General features: G+C 38.2%; 1 long non-coding RNA gene across 1 annotated transcript; it reads right to left on the reverse strand.

Annotated features, from left to right (window-relative positions):
* Nucleotides 1-663: 663 nt before the first annotated feature.
* On the reverse strand, nucleotides 664-3,012 carry LOC127073224 (uncharacterized). Its single transcript, XR_007785698.1, has 3 exons — nucleotides 2,565-3,012; nucleotides 1,677-1,747; nucleotides 664-1,064 (listed from the first exon to the last, which is right to left on the reverse strand). It is a non-coding gene; the product is annotated as an uncharacterized LOC127073224 (long non-coding RNA).
* Between the last annotated feature and the right edge of the window lie 14,824 nt (nucleotides 3,013-17,836).

Raw genomic sequence — 17,836 nt, forward strand, 5'->3', positions numbered from 1 at the left:
CCTTGAATACCCAAAAAGTTGTTGCAATTCGTGCAATCAGGTTCAAGAAGAATAAATAGAGGCAATTGTCATACCCCAAAATTTGCATCATATTTTTGCTTTTTATCTGGCTTATGCATACCTAGTTCTCTTATTAATCATTCATCTAGATACAACCATGCATACAATCATGAAAAATACATTTATATTGTTCATTGCGTCAACAAGTATTATGGATTCAAACTCATGTTACTTGTAGCTGATTGGAGATTAGGGTTTTCCCAAGAACTAACCCTAGGTGTCTTGGGTGGTGTATTCAAGTGAAGAAGCTTACTTTGTGAATCAGGATTCATGAAACCCTAATTATTGATTTTTGACGCTTGTGGATCATGCAGTTTGCATCTTGATCTTGGGATGGATTGTTGGAACCCTAATTCTCGGAATATGGTCTTTGGTCACCAGGGTTTGCATCAAGATATTGATCTTTGGAAGCAATTATCAAATTTTGTTTTGGACAATTAAGGTCAACTCTAAGGTTGACTTTCTGTTGACTGGTCTTTATGAATGTCCCATGTGGCTTTGTTTGTCTGATTTTCTTATTTAGATTCAAGGCATTGCAGTTTAAAGCTCAAAATTCATGAAGATCCATTCAAATGCAAGATTCAGATATTCATTTGAATTCAATTTGTGGAAGGAAAACGTTTTTCTTGGAACATAAGTTACAATTCATTTCAAAAGAGCCATTCTCATTACATATATACCAAACCATGTTAGAACATCCAAATCTTGAAAATACATAAAAAAAAATAACTTTTGACCTACATATGACTTTGGTCAACTGTTGACTTTTTGGTCAAATATTGATTTTTTGGTCAACCAGTTGGGCAAATTCAAACCCTTAACTCTAAACCTATAAGCATCCTAATCGCCAGGTTGCATTTCCATGTTTCATGTCCAAACTCCATTCCATCAATATTCATGACCAAACTTCATGATTCCCACTTTGCCTCCAAGCATTTATCATCTTCATGCCAAAAGTCTCATGCCAACTTCCCTCACCATGTCATTCTGAGCTTGTAACATCCCTGCAACAATTAAACATCATCAGCCTTCATTCAAATTCAAGCATGACAGATTAATACACAGGCACTGTCAAAAAGCAAGTTAACAGCCTTAAGCCACTAACAATTAACTTCATCCTAAATCAAACCAATTCAAGCATGGCATAATGCAACATCTCATAACAGAGATAATATCTAATTGACTAAATTCATAACACTAACAAGCATTCTCATAACAGACCTCATTCAGTTAGCATAATACAAATCGAGCAATTCATCACATTCGTAACTCAATCCTTCAAGTTCTTAGCATAGACATTCACAGCCAATTTGAACAACAAAATTAGGTGCATTGACAACATTTTAATCATACTTTTCATCAGCTAGTTTTTTGTTCGAACATTAACTTGACTTGATTAACTAACAGTAGTAGCAAGTTTCTAACCAAAGCTAACCATTTAGCAATGGAAGCCACAACTGGATTTAACTAATGCATCAACATTCTAACATGACGGCTATGCCTTAACTAACTTCAACAAAAATTAATCTCACTCTAACAATTGAGCAGCTAACAGAACTAACAGTTCCCATTCAGGTTAACACATAACCACCAGCTGAGTTTTGTTTCTAATATACCTGCTAACAACAATCCAGTAACAACTTAGTTGCAATGCCATTGTCAAAGTGATGATCTTCTCAAGCATGGCCTGCATGATTTAAAAATGCCAAACATTAGTATAGATAGCATAGCATGCATCTCTAACATCAAACATAACTAACATTTCAAGCACCAATCACTTTTCTCATTAACTAACAAGGGCAGTTTAATTCAGGTGCCTTAACACAATTAGTTTCCAAGCAAATAACTATACCACACATTTCATACATTAATATACAATTTTAGTCAGTTCACAACCTCTAACAATCACTAACCATGACTAAGTTTGAACACACTCCAATATCAACTAATTCATGGCAATTTATAACAATTGATTTCCAAACCAATATCACATTTAACTAGCCCAAAAGTCATTTCAGTTCATCACTATTAACATCATTCCAAAAGGACATTCAAACATGAGCTCATAATGCTAATGATATAGAACAAGGAGTTGACAAGTTCAGTTCAAGCTAATTTCCAATCCAGTTCTCCTGGCATTAATTCAATTTCAGACTTTAAACAAGAATTAACTAACCAAATATGTTCCTACTAACCTCTAGATTAGTTAAGTAACTATCCTAACAGAGTTGACAACAAGCATACTAACCTAACAGAGTCCAACTAACAACCTAACAGTTAATAAAATTCAACTAAATAATTGATTTCTAACAGTTTTTTTAGCATAAGTTAATTGAATCTAACTAACCCGACTGACTTTAATAAAATGTTCTAACTTTGTTAAGCATCATAACAAATGCAGCAAGAACAACAACAATGCAGCAAGCAACACCTCCTACAGACTAAAGAAGATAAGAAGATAGCAGAGGAAGAAGAGAGGATCGAAGAAGGAGTAGAAGGCATACCTGAGTTCATCTTTACCTTCAAATTCGACTCGCAATGGAGCACCGCGCCGCCTCCTAGGTAAGCTTTTTTCTTCCATTGTGCGTTACCACCATGTAGCCCGAGGCACGAGGAATCAAAGCCCCAACATCTTGGGCTCAGATTCCTCTTGAGCAGCGTTTAATTGTTGATTTTCGTTTTAGGGTTCTTATTTATCTGCTCTATTTGGTCTCTACGTTAGAAATTGGGTAAAACGGACTTGAGATAGAGGGAGAGGAGAGTGATACGGTTGTTTTTAATGTTTTTTTTTTGAGTTTGTGTGATGAATCGTGTGAGGAAAATGAGGGAATTGTGAGTCTGTTATGATCACGTACAAGGTGGAAATTTGAGAAGGAATTTGAGGGATTTTGTGGGATAGGGATGCAAACCGTGCATGGTTTGTTAGTGGTCCATGCGCAAGTTGTATTAAAATTCAGTTCTTGTTAATCTTGTTTAAGTTCAATTTTTATTTTATTTGAATTTTCCAAATGAATTGGTGACAAAATGTGGAATGTAGTATGATGAGTGTGAACAAACTATGTGATGACCTTATGTAAACATCCACGTGCAAACTTGTCATGTGATTCATGTATGTATGTGATGAAATTCAAATTTAGTTTTTGTTAAATGGTGATCGCATGTTGTAAAGTTAAAACTCAAGATATATGAAATGATGATATGGATGATGGCATGAATGTATGCCCTAATGGAAATGAGATTAATGTTTGCTTTATTAATTATAGATGGTGAAAGAAACAAAAGGTGGACTTTAAATAATCTCTTATTAATGAGAAACATGATGAATGATACGATGATGGATGAAATGAAATAAAATTAGTAAAATGGTCTTCAAAACCAATTGTTGACTTTTAGTCCTTTGATATTGACTTTGAGTCATATTGCATGAAGATGTGATGATGTGATATATGATTATGAGGAATGAATCTATAGCCATGACCTAGGGACCTTTCATCCTAGCATCATCAGATGAAATTCAAGTGCCCATAGCCAGATGATGTGAAAAGGGATAGGGACAAAATGGGGGTGTGACAGTGTTGTCTATGCACACATAACACAAGACAAGTTGGAACTCAATGTCTTAAAGTGCATGTTCATAGGGTATCCAAAAGGCGTCAAATACTATAAGTTATGGTATTTGGAAGACGGATATAGGAAATACATTTTAAGTAGAGATGTGGTGTTCAATGAGTTTGAAATAGCTTATAAAACAACATCATATATTAACAAAGGACAACTAGATCCAACTAAAAAAAATCAATGTTTGAGGTGGATTCTATTGATATAACTTAGAGTAAACAAGATGACAACGAGCCACCTGAGAAATAGTTTCTAGAGGAAACTCAACCTAATGTTGAATATGAGGAAAATGACTACCTCCTTGCTTAAGATAGGACTAGGATACATATCAAACCACCAAACAAAATTGGTTTTGCTGATTTAATGACTTTCTCCCTTGTAGCTTCTAATGAAGTTTTGGACGAGGAAATGATATTACTCCATGACAACCATACGCGGGAGTTAGTCAAGAAACATGTTGGTTCTAAGTTAGTAAGATGCAAATGGGTCTTCAAGTTGAAAGAGAGGATTATAGTAGTTTAATAAGGAAAGTTTAAGGCAATGCTAGTTGCTAGAAGCTTCACACATAGAGAATACATTGAGTATAATGATGTCTTCTCACTAGTAAAAAATCATAGGTCAATCTAGATACTCCTAGTTGTGGTTGCAAAGTTTGATTTTGAGTTAGAACAAATGGACGTGAAGACATTTTTTTTGGAGAGCCTTAAGAGGTTATATACATGATACAACTGAATGATATGAAGCAAAAGGCAAGGAAAATCTTGTCTATAAGCTAAACAAATTCTTGTGTGGACTGAAGCAATCTCCCAGACAGTTGAATAAAACATTTGATGATTCCATGTTAAGAATTAAGGTCAAAAGAAGTAAGAGTGACGATTGTGTTTACTTTGAATTCATCACACCTAATACCTATGTTTTCATACTATTATATGTAGATGTTTGATTGGCTGCATTTTATGGTAAAACACTAGTTGGATTCTAATGTCTTGAGTGATGTCATGACATGTTGTGGAGAGGTTTGTTTGACTGCATTGTATGTTAGAATATCTAGCTGTACTCTGATGTCTTGACTGATGTCATGACATACTTGAGTAGTATGCTGCAGGTTTAGCTAGTACAGGAACTACTAAATGTCAAACTAGATGTTATGACATTCATCCCTGTCAGCAGATACTGAGGAATAGAACAGTTCGTGTTCTTTTATAACTCAGTATTTATTTCCAGTCTGGTTATCAAGGGAATAACAGACCTGGCACAAGACCTATTGTCTGAATGTCAAACTAGATGTTATGACATTCATCATTGACAGCATATACTGAATAATAGGCAGGTAGGTTGTCTGCTACAGTTCAGTATGTATCTCAGTCTACTTATGAAGAGGATAACAGACCTGACATAAGGCTCATTGTGTAAATGTCAAATTGGATGTTTTGACATTTATTAATGTACGCTGATACTGAAGTATGGACGGATTGGTCCTGTACAGTACAGCAAATTTGTACAGTCTGTTTTCAGGAAAAACAGACTTAGCATATGGTCTATGATTTGGACGTCAAACTGAATGTTGTGACATTCATTCCTGACAGCGTATGCTAAATTGTAGGTTGTTTAGTTTTTCTGTTTCAGCATTTTTCTCATGCTATTCTTCAGGGATTCAACAGCTGAGCTAAAATCTAGGAAACTAACAACTAAGCTACAATTAATGAACCTAACAAATAGCCTATTTGTTAGTACCCTAATATATGGAATTTAGGTTAACTCGCTTGACCTTAATTTCAGGAAATACAAGTACAAGGCCCAAGTGCTGCAATATAAAAGGATGGCAATCCTTCATTCAGAACTCGGGGGTTTTAGGCGTGAAGATTTTATTTGTCCATCATACTTCGCTGCTGTATTTTTGTGTGTCTTGTATTAGGTGTATCTTGTGAGCCAAGCTATTATCACTTAGATGATTGCATTGGTATAGGGTGTTCATTGAGTTGTAAGTGATGTGTCACTCTAAGCTTTTAAGCGTGAGTGCTGTGTATCTTGATTAAAGCTGTTAAGCACAATCAAGAGTTGTTTGAAGTGTGACTTCACAATTATCTTTAATCTTAATTAAAGGTTGTAATCACTGAGGTGATTGAGGGGGAGTGAGTAGGAACTCTGATCTTAGTGCAAGATTGAAATTGCATTGGGTAGGTATTAAGTGATAGGGTTAAACAGTTGGTTTAAGGTCTGAATTAATACTACTAATAGTGGATTTCCTCCCTGGCTTGGTAGCCCCCAGACGTAGGTGTGTGTGACACCGAACTGGGTAAACAATTTCTTGTGTTATTTACTGCACTTACTTTTAAAGTTCTGCATAATACTTGTCTGCGCAGGATTGGATGTCATAACATCTCGTGTGACATCGAAAGTCTGTTAACTAGAATTTCAATTGGTATCAGAGCAGGCACCCTGCCTGTTAATTTCTGGGTGAGATCTAGGGAAGTTACTTTCTAGTACCATGGACAAGGATGTAGGATACTCAAATTGACCACCCATGCTGGATGGTTCTAACTATGATGACTGGAAGCCTCGTATGATAGTCTTCTTAAGATCTCTAGATAGCAAAGTCTGGAGAGCTGTCAACAAAGGATGGGAACATCCAACGAAGACATGTAAAGATGGAGTCAGTGTGCAAATTCCTGAAGAAGAATGGGACAAGGAGCAAGAGGCATTAGCCCTTGGAAATTCTAAGGCCTTGAATGCATTGTTTAATGGAATAAGTAAGAACATCTTCAGACTAGTGCACCACTATGAACTGGCTAAGGAAGTTTGGGATACCCTCAAGATAACTCATGAAGGCACCTCCAAGGTGAAGATGTCTAAACTTCAGATGCTGACCACCAAGTTTGAAAATCTGAGGATGAAAGAGGATGAGACTATTCATGACTTCCACATGAATATTCTTGAAATTGCCAACACCTCTGGTGGCTTAGGTGAGAAAATGGCTGAAGAGAAACTTGTAAGAAAGATTCTCAAGTCATTACCTAAGAGATTTGCCATGAAGGTCACTGCTATAGAAGAGGCTCAGGAGATCTGCAATATGAAGGTGGATGAGCTCATTGGTTCTCTCCAAACCTTTGAAATGGGCTTGTGTGAGAATGTTGAAAAGAAGAACAAAAGCGTGGTTTTTGTATCAAATACTGAAGAGGATTCAGAAGCAGGATGTACTGGAGGTGATGAAAGTATATCAAAAGCCATAACCATGCTTGGGAGACAGTTCAACAAGTTCGTGAAGAAGATTGATAAAAAAGGGAGACCAAATGTCAAGAACATCTCGTCTGACATCAAGAAAAGATCAACTTCTGAAGAAAAGTTTAACCAAGGCAAGGGAATCCAGTGCCATGGATGTGAAGGTTTTGGACACGTTAGAGCTGAATGTCCTACTTACCTCAAGGTGCAAAAGAAGGGGCTATCTGTCACATGGTCTGAAGGAGATTCTGAGAGTGAATCTGAAGGAGAATCTGCTAAACATGTCACTGCTCTAACTAGTGTTTATGCCACTGATGATGACTCAAGTGCAGATGAACTGACCTTTGATGAACTTGCTGCATCATATAAGTAGCTATGTGTCACAAGTGCAGAAGTGCGTGTACAAGGAGAAAAGCAGAAAAAACTCATCAAGGAGCTGGAGGATGAGAAACAGAAGCATCTGACAGTCATAGATGGTCTAAATGGTGAAATAACCTTGCTGGCCTCCAAGCTAGATCAAATGACGAAATCCATCATAATGCTAAATAAAGGAACGAACACCTTGGAAGAGATCCTAAAGGTGGGACAGAAGTCTGGAACCATGTCTGGTTTAGGCTTTGTGAAAAAATCCTCTGCTGAACTCAAACACTCAAAGGCTGAAGTTCAGAAATTCAAGCGGAGGTCACACCCAATGTCTCAACATCAGGGAACCAAGATGAGTGACCATCAGAAGAAGAAATTTCAGAGATGGAGATGTCACTACTGTGGTAGGTTTGGTCATATAAAAGCCTTCTGCTACAGGCTGCATGGTTATCCTAACCAAACCCATCATGTCAGACCTAAGCATAAGGCATATAAGCATAATGCCCCTATCAAGAAACGACAATGGTATGCTAGGCTAGCTCACACAGCTCTAAGGGCTTCTAGCCGAGAAGACTGGTACTTTGACAGTGGCTGCTCAAGACATATGACTGGTATGGAGAATTTATTGGTAGATATACAACCTCACACTACCAGTTATGTGACCTTTGGTGATGGTGCTAAAGGAAAAATCAAAGGTGTGGGTAAGCTGGACAGCTTTGGAGTTCCAGAACTGAATAATATGCTGTTAGTAAAAGGACTAACTGCTAATCTCATCAGCATAAGCCAGTTGTGTGATCAAGGGTTCTATGTTCAGTTTAATAAGGAGCTATGTGTTGTGACAAATGGAGATAATCAGGAAGTTATGAGAGGATCCAGATCCAAAGATAACTGTTATCTGTGGGAACCTAAAGTCTCAAACTTTTCCACAATTTGCTTCTCAGCCAAGGAAGAACAGGAGGTGAAGCTGTGGCATAGACGTCTTGGTCATCTCCACTTAAGGGGAATGAAAAAGATCATATCCAAGGAAGCAGTTAGAGGAATCCCAAAGTTGCTTATTGATGAAGGAAGAGTCTGTGGAGAATGCCAGGTCGGCAAGCAAACCAAGATGTCACATCCTAAGCTGGGACATCCTACAACATCCAAAACTCTGGAACTTTTGCACATGGACTTAATGGGACCTATGCAGGTTGAGAGTCTGGGTGGAAAGAAGTATGCCTATGTGGTTGTTGATGACCATTCCAGATACACTTGGATAAGCTTCATCAGAGAAAAGTCAAATGCATTTGATGTCTTCAAAGAACCGTGCATCAAACTTCATAGGGAAAAGGACAGTTGTGTTGTCCGAATTAGGAGTGACCATGGGACGGAGTTTAAGAATTCCAAGTTTGATGAGTTTTACTCGTCTGAAGGGATAAGTCATGAGTTTTCCTCTCCTATAACTCCTTAGCAAAATGGGATAGTTGAAAGGAAAAACAAAACTATTCAAGAATCTGTCAGGGCAATAATTCATGCAAAGAAGCTTCATATGCACTTTTGGGCCGAAGCGATGAATATAGCTTGCTATGTTCACAATAGAGTTACCTTGAGAAAAGGAACCTCCTCCACTCTGTATGAAATATGGAAAGGTAGAAAGCCCACTGGGAAGTACTTTCATATCTTTGGAAGTAAATGTTACATTCTCACAGATCGTGAACAAAGAAGGAAAATGGATCCCAAAAGTGATGAAGGTATATTCCTAGGATACTCAACTAACAGCAGAGCCTACAGAGTGTTCAACTAAAGGACCAATGTCCTGATGGAATCCATAAATGTTATTGTGTATGATAAAGAGGAAGGAATCGATGTCATAGAGGATGTTAGAACATTCCTTGATACTTTAACAGACATACCAGTCAAGTCTGAAGAAGTACAGGAGACTCCTCTTGAATGTGAGGTAGATGCATCCACCAAAGTGCCATCTATCAGATTTCAGAAAGACCACCCTAAGGATCTTATCATAGGGGATCCCAATAGTGGTGTGACTACCAGGTCAAGGGAAATTAGCTCAAATTCTTGTTTTGTATCCAAGGTTGAACCAAAAAATGTGAAAGAAGCCCTGACTGATGAATATTGGATCAATGCCATGCAAGATGAACTGGAGCAGTTTAAGAGGAATGAAGTATGGGAGCTAGTTCCACGACCTGAAGGGACTAACATCATTGGTACCAAGTGGATTTACAAGAACAAGTCTGATGAGAAAGGAGTAATCACTAGGAATAAAGCAAGACTAGTGGCTCAAGGATATACTCAAGTTGAAGGGGTTGATTTTGATGAGACGTTTGCACCTGTTGCTAGACTTGAGTCAATCAGATTGTTGTTAGGAGTGGCCTGCATTCTGAAGTTCAAATTGTTCCAAATGGATGTGAATAGTGCCTTTTTAAATGGCTACTTGAATGAAGAAGTATATGTGGAACAACCTAAAGGGTTCTGTGATCCTAACCAACCTAAACATGTGTACAAGTTGAGGAAAGCCTTGTATGGGTTGAAGCAACCACCTAGAGCTTGGTATGAAAGGTTGACTGAATTTCTGACCTCTCATGGGTACAGAAAGGGTGGGATAGATAAGACCTTATTTATGAAGGATAAAGATGGCAAAATCATGATTGCCCAAATTTATGTGGACGACATTGTCTTTGGTGGAATGTCAGAGCAAATGGTGAAACATTTTGTTCACCTGATGCAATCTGAGTTTGAAATGAGTCTGGTTGGGGAATTGACTTATTTTCTTGGAATGCAAGTTAACCAAATGGAGGATTCTATGTTTCTCTCCCAAAGCAAATATGCCAAAAACATAGTTAAGAAGTTTGGTATGGATAATGCTAGGCACAAAAGAACTCCTGCACCTACTCATTTAAAGTTAACCAAAGATGATGGAGGTCCCAGTGTTGATCAATGCTTGTATAGAAGCATGATAGGTAGTCTACTATATCTAATTGCAAGTAGACCTGATATTTCCTATGCAGTTGGAGTGTGTGCTAGATACCAAGCAGAGCCCAAAGTGAGCCACTTGAATCAAGTCAAGAGGATTCTCAAGTATGTAAATGGGATGTGTGACTATTGTATGCTATACTCTCATGGCTCTGAGCCTGTCCTATCTGGGTACTGTGATGCTGATTGGGCTGGGAGTGCTGATGACAGAAAAAGTACATCAGGAGGATGTTTCTTCTTGGGAAACAATCTCATATCATGGTTCAGCAAGAAGCAGAACTGTGTATCTCTGTCCACTATAAAGGCTGAATACATAGCGGCTGGAAGCAGTTGTTCCCAACTAGTGTGGATGAAACAGATGCTTACTGAGTACAATGTCTCTCAAAATGTCATGACATTATTCTGTGACAATCTCAGTGCCATCAATATTTCCAAGAATCCCATCCAACACAGTAGGACCAAACATATTGACATTAGACATCACTTCATCAGAGATCTGGTGGAAGACAAAGTGATTACCTTGGAACATGTAGCCACTGAACTACAACTTGCTGATATATTTACAAAGGCTCTGGATGCTACTCAGTTTGAAAATCTAAGGGGCAAACTGGGAATATGCCTTTCTGAGGACTTATAGCAACCAATGATGTTTGGGATGTATTGTTTAATATCTCAACCTATTAAACAATTGAAAGTGTGCTATGATTGGACAACAGTTCACAGCTATGTTACTTGCTGCAAGTGTGGTAACAAGACGTTAAGGGGATATCCTAACATAGGACAGCCTATGTGCCTGCTGGACTTCAAGAAAGTGTTCATGCAGGAGTGGTTCAAGATGTCAGACTCAAAGTCATGGCATCTGATAGGGATGTACCTGCTGTAAAGCAAGAGTGTGTAACTACTTGATCAAAGTTGTGAAGCAAGATCAAGTGGGTGATGTCTTGATCAAAGCTGTAATGCATGATCAAGAAGGGATATTCTTGATTGAAACTGTGAAGTAAAATCAAGACTATAATTCTGTTATATGTGTAATTCTATTTATGTTGGTCTGTAATTTAAAGTGTTGCTTTGGCAACATTTTTGACAAAAAGGGGGAGTAACACCTGTGATGCACCTGTGATGCCCTAGGACAACAGATTGTTTTGCTAAACGGATATTGAAGATCCTCTAATCCAGAGGTTGTGCTGCAGCTGATGTTCCACTTCTATGAGTGTGAGTGTACTTATGTGTGCTGCAATTAGAAGTTTTTATTTAACTTCTGTATGTGTGCTGCAATTAGAAGTTTTTATTTAACTTCTGTATGTGTGATGCTGTGTGAAGTTTTTATTTAACTTTTATGTGAGTGTGTTGCTGCTCTGAGTGTATTAGCTAGGTTTTTTTCCTGCTAGATATGTGTTTTCCACTGCTGTGTACTCTGTTGTGAGGCCAAAGTGTTTTAGCCAAAAATTTGCCAAAGGGGGAGTTTGTAGATGTTTGATTGGCTGCATTTTATGGTAAAACACTAGCTGGATTCTAATGTCTTGACTGATGTCATGACATGCTGTGGAGAGGTTTGTTTGACTGCATTGTATGTTAGAATATCTAGTTGTACTCTGATGTCTTGACTGATGTCATGACATACTTGAGTAGTATGTTGCAGGTTTAGCTAGTACAGGAACTACTGAATGTCAAACTAGATGTTATGACATTCATCCCTGTCAACAGATACTGAGGAATAGAACAGTTGGTGTTCTTTTATAACTCAGTATTTATTTCCAGTCTGGTTATCAAGGGAATAACAGACCTGGCACAAGGCCTATTGTCTGAATGTCAAACTGGATGTTATGACATTCATCATTGACATCATATACTGAATAATAGGCAGGTTGGTTGTCTGCTACAGTTCAGTATGTATCTCAGTCTGCTTATCAAGAGGATAACAGACCTGACATAAGGCTCATTGTGTAAATGTCAAATTGGATGTTTTGACATTTATTAATGTACGCTGATACTGAAGTATGGACGGATTGGTCCTGTACAGTACAACAAATTTGTACAGTCTGTTTTCAGGAAAAACAGACTTAGCATATTGTCATACGGTGAACTGACTTTGTAGTGTGTTTTTGCTTTGGAAAGCAAATATCGCGGATAGCAAGAGTCGCCACCGACTTTTCTTTTATCCAATAAGGAAAGTCGGAAAAGAACAGGAAAGACCTTGATTAGATTTTGGGTTCGGGAGGTACATTATACAAAGGGAAGGTGTTAGCATCCTTTGTATCCATGGTTATCCATGGGCTCTTAATTGCTTGATCACTTATGTTTTTCTTGTCTAAAAAAGTGTTTGAGAACTGTTTAGAAAATGTTTTGAAAATAGAGTTTAACTTTGTAATGATTCTTGTACGAATGTATACAAAGTATTTATCTCGTTTAATTTTGAAAGTTGTTTAGAAAAATATAACTTGGCAATGATTCTAGTACGAATGTATACCAAGTGGTGATTTTCTAATAGATGTTTTGCAAAGTGTGAGGTGTGAAAAGTGTTTTAAGTTGTGAGTCAGCATTTAAGAGTTATACCTACCCAAGGTCTTTATGGGTATTTCCTATCCTTATGAAGGTAAAACTGTCTTACTATTGAGAAGTAAGTAGTTTTATCCTTTGGATGTAAAGGGACATCGTAGGGTCATCGACTGGTCATTGAAGGCAACATTTGTAAGGATACCTTAGCATTCGAAGGGACGATCATCATTTAACCGTAGGCTACAACGATGGGCCATCGAGGGACAAAATCATATATTCGCAGGCAACATCCGAGGGACTATGATTTATCTTATAGTGACATGATGATTTAATCGAAGGGTCTTTGCTAAGTGTATCCCCACATTCACGGGACATGACCGTAATACCGTAAGGCAACAAAGAGAGGGCCAAGATCATATATTCAAAGGCAACATTTGTAATCAATTAGGTAATTAGAATGAATCTCCACAAGGGTATCCCACAAATAAAGTGGAATACCTAGCAAGTGTCGCATCCGCGAAAATCAACCGGCGAGACTCGAATAAAAACACAACACAGAGCCGCCACTAAACGTTATTTATCCCAAGGTAGGGAAAGGAAACGCTCAGAGAAACCTGGAAAGACATGGTCTCGCGACCAAAGAGAATGGGTAAGGGAGTCGGTTACGCAAGGGGAAGGTATTAGCACCCCTCACGTCCGTCGTACTCGACGGGATCCACGTTCTAAAATAAAGAATAGGTTGCTAAACATCACACACACACACGGGGAACGCAGGTGGGGTTAGGAGAAGGGAGCTCGATAAGGTATCGCACCTTATGCCTACATATCTTGTCTGGAACAAGAATCAGAGCCACTGTAGTTCGGCTTACGCACGCCAAACAACACAAAACGCACCAACAGATGGCAAACATGGAGCCTGACAACCACTCGATGGAATTACGTCAGCATCCGAACCAAAACACAAAAACGGCAAACGTGGAGCCCGACAGCCAATCATTGGGCTTACGTCGGCATCCGAGCCAAAACACACAGTCAGATAACAAGTAAACACACGCAAAAAAGAAAAAGGTTGCCCAGAGTGGTCTCGCACGACCACCTGCCTACATACCTCGTCTGGAACAAGGATCAGAGCGATGTAGTTCCCCTTAAAGGGACTGAATTGCTAACCAGAAACCAGGGAAAGACACACTACTAGGGAGCTGGACTCGAGCCTAGTGTTGTCATACATCGTTACCCTAAGTTCGGTTTTCTATCCTACTTGCATAAGCAAGCCTATCCTAACCAGGAAAGGAGCAAGCATACAAGCATACATCAAATGAGAACAAGCATCTCAAACAAACATGTCAATCAGATATCCACAGAGCACACACTATAACCAAACAAGGGGCTCAATCAATAGGTTTGACTGCCTAAGCAAGTCATCTGTACAGGCTGTGTTTGCTCTTAACCTTGCCATTACGAGGCTAAGGTGAAGCAGATGAAAGGTGAAGTGAGGATGAGACCTCACAGCTCTTATCCCTAACCAGGGAGAGCTTCTGACAAATGAGCATGGGTCCAGAATGGGGGAACCCTTCAATACTCAGAGACACTGACACAATGTGCACTGCACAAGATCTTGGGCTTGAATCTCAATGCTACAACCATGTAATGGGAGCAAGGAGAAGACTCACAGAATAGTGGGGGATAGATTGCTTATCCCTAACTTCCACCAATTGCCTTGATTAAGGACTTTACCTGCTTAGGCACGAAATTAAACAATCACAATCATTGCCTCTTAAGGAGGACTTCAGACATTTATTTGCCCGGCCAAATAACAGACCGGGTCTCCAGACTACATGAAGAGCAGAAGTTATACCTCAATGCAAGTTGCTTAAGCAAAGCAAAGCAAAAGTTCACAAGGAACTGAGCAACTAAAAGTACCTGGAAACAATCAAACACAGTTAGTAATCAGACAGACAAACCATAAACAACAAGTTCAATCAATCAGTCTATACAAAGCAATGCACAACAAGGCAAGCTCAAAGCTTAAGCCCAAGCTTCAAAACCTACAAAACAATGTTATGTTAGTGTACAAACATCAAACAACATCAATTAAAATTGATTTGGATCATTCTCCATGTGCATTGCTTTTCTTGCCCTGAAAAACCAAGCAAACATTAGCAACTAGACCACTAGGCCAAGCCTAGGGTCCAAAGCAAGAAAAAATCCCTAAACAGCAAGGTATTCACCAACCAAACTCAAATTAACATCAAACAAGAGCAAACACCATTGGTCTCATGTTTATATCATTCATTATGCTCATGTTATGCACAAAATAAGGCAAACTAGTTCAAATGAAGCATCAAGCATACAAACAGAACTATTGCATTCAAATCCATATCAAAACAATTCCAAAAATTCTCAAATAAATTACACCTAAACAGGGGATATTCAAGGTCTACCATGTCAAATTTGAGCTCAATTGGGCAAATGGAATCATGTCAATGAAAATCAACAAAAACAGACACAATAACATGCTCCAAATCACAACATCAACACATACATCCACTTCAAAAAATCATATCTCAATGAAAACAAAAAAGAAATGGATGAAACCAAAACAGGGATGTCCTATCATGTGTCTATTACAAGCATATCAAATTTCATGATCATACAATACAATATGAGCATTTCTCAATCAATCTACCAACCTATGTCACACAAGCTTGCACAATTGGCCAACAGAAATGAAAAATCACAATCAATTTGAAAATGCAATGAAAAATTCCACAAAAATTCACAAAGCACCTTGACATGTTAATTAACCATCATGCAAAATTTCACATTATTCTACCAAGCCTAGGCCACTCAATTAAATCCAGCAAATTGACATTAAGAGGTGTGACACAAATTGTCACACCTAAGTTCCAAAATTCATAACTCAATGGTCAGGTATCAAAAATTCATGAAATTTACATGGAAATAAACCTCAGCCAGTCAACAATTGCCACAAAAATTGTCAAGAATTTATTTACAAGCATGTGCATTTCACAATCAAAATGGTAAAATGTATCAAAATGTCATACATGGGAAAGAAGCCTAGGTCAAATGATAATTCTACCATGCACAACTTTGACCAATAGGTCAAAAAAATTCTACACTCAACAACAAAGTCAACACAAGAATTTCCATATTTTCCTGATTTTTTTACAATTTTTTATGAATTATTTCATGTGTTAATGATTTTTTAAGAATTAATTAAAATTAAAATGAAATTACAGTGGCAGTTTGGTAAATACTAATGGCAGGAGCGGGAAACAGCTAGTTCAAAAATTCAAATGGAAAACAAGATCAAATGCACTTTTGCGCAAACACTCGTCTTCTTCCTCCAGCACGGCCAAAAATTCGAAGAACACAAAACCTTCACCAAAATTAGCAAATGAGTAACCGTTCGAACCGTCTCAACCTCTACAATCCAAATACCAACCTATTTCGACCTAACCATTCCTATATCATGCGAATCGATCGATCTAGGGTTTTGGATCTAAACTTCAAGTCACGATTTCTTAGCCTACAGTTGTCCATTCGCAATTCTAAAACCATCACTGTAATCTACATAACATGAACTACAGCACGCACATAATTATTCAACGAATCATGACACTCGAATTTCGATGATACCTGTTATGGCAGTAGTGTTCTTGGACGAATTGGCACGTGTGAGCTCCAAACAGATGCAGTGCAAGCTAGTGGAAAGGAGATTTGAAGCTTTGATTCACTCGATCTTGCTCCTATTGCTCCAAATCAACATTCACCATTGATGACTCTTGAAGATGCAGTCGAGATTGGCGCGGTTCTTGAAGCTGAAAAGCACAAACAGATGAAGTATATGGTGAAGCAAGATTGATGCAACAAAAATTTCGCCAATTGATCAAGGATTGATAGAGTTTTGATGAAAAATGGTTTTTGGTGTTCTTGAGACTTTGATGAATGTGAGAGGTTTTTTGATCTAATCTTGGTGATTGTGCAATTCTGTTATGCTTAGCAAGTGATTAGGTTTATATATGTGACCTTAATTATCCCTTAATCATGCTTAATCAACCAAATGCATTGTTAGTGTAAATGTCATTTTCAAGTGAGGGGTAAAATTGGAATTTCCATAGGACAGCTCATGCCACCTCAATGACAGCTCACACACCTTCCAAATGCCATGTGTGAGCTGTAGAAACTTGTCTCACCCTCATTGGTTGTGTAATGCTCAATTTCACCTTGTATTTGCATTTGTCCAATTTTGCAACCTCCATTTTTCAAGCCAATTCTCAAATTATGAAGCCTAGCCATGAAGTGATGATTCCAACATATTTCAAATGCCATTCATGAGGTTTTGCAAAAATCCCCACTCAAAAATTCCAATTATTTTGAAAGTTGGACAATTTTGCCCTTGGTCCAATTTAACTGTCCAGTTGAAAAGTGACTTTTTGCCTTGGCCATTTTTGGGAAAATCCAATTATGCACCATGAAAGTACATGTCAAATGGAGTTTGTGCATATAAAGAACTTGCAATTTGGACAAACCATGTGGAAATTATGGCCTCCTGATTATGGGTCATTTCTGAATTTCACTGAGCCATAACTTTCCAACCACACATGGGATTTTCAAGTTCTTGGACGTTTTGGAAAGGTGAGAACAAGATATACAACTTTCATGTTGTACAAATTTTCATTTGAAGCTTCCTTGGACACGTGGTCTTGAGGTCAAAAACTTTCCATTTTTGGAAACTTCAGTTACAAGTCACTTTCTATTTTTGGCAGTTTTTGTCCTGACTTGATTTTCTTCATTCTTAAGCTTTGAGATGTCATTCAACACTTGTTCCAACATGAATGAAGTGTGTCTAACCCATTTCCACCTCCAAATCCATCAGATCATGTACAGTTGACCACAATTGACTTTTCATCTGATAGATGAATCAGGCAATGCATAGATCAATCTGAGCCCCAATCTTCAACTGAAATGGCTCAAGGGTGAAACCCTAGCCTCAATAAACACAATACAATCACATTATGAACCCCATATCCATCATAAACCTCATCTCCTGATTATGCCCTGATTGGCCCAATGCAGCTGATTAGGGTTG

The sequence above is a fragment of the Lathyrus oleraceus genome, chromosome 4 (assembly GCF_024323335.1).
Source record: "Lathyrus oleraceus cultivar Zhongwan6 chromosome 4, CAAS_Psat_ZW6_1.0, whole genome shotgun sequence".
NCBI classification, from domain to species: Eukaryota; Viridiplantae; Streptophyta; class Magnoliopsida; order Fabales; family Fabaceae; genus Lathyrus; species Lathyrus oleraceus.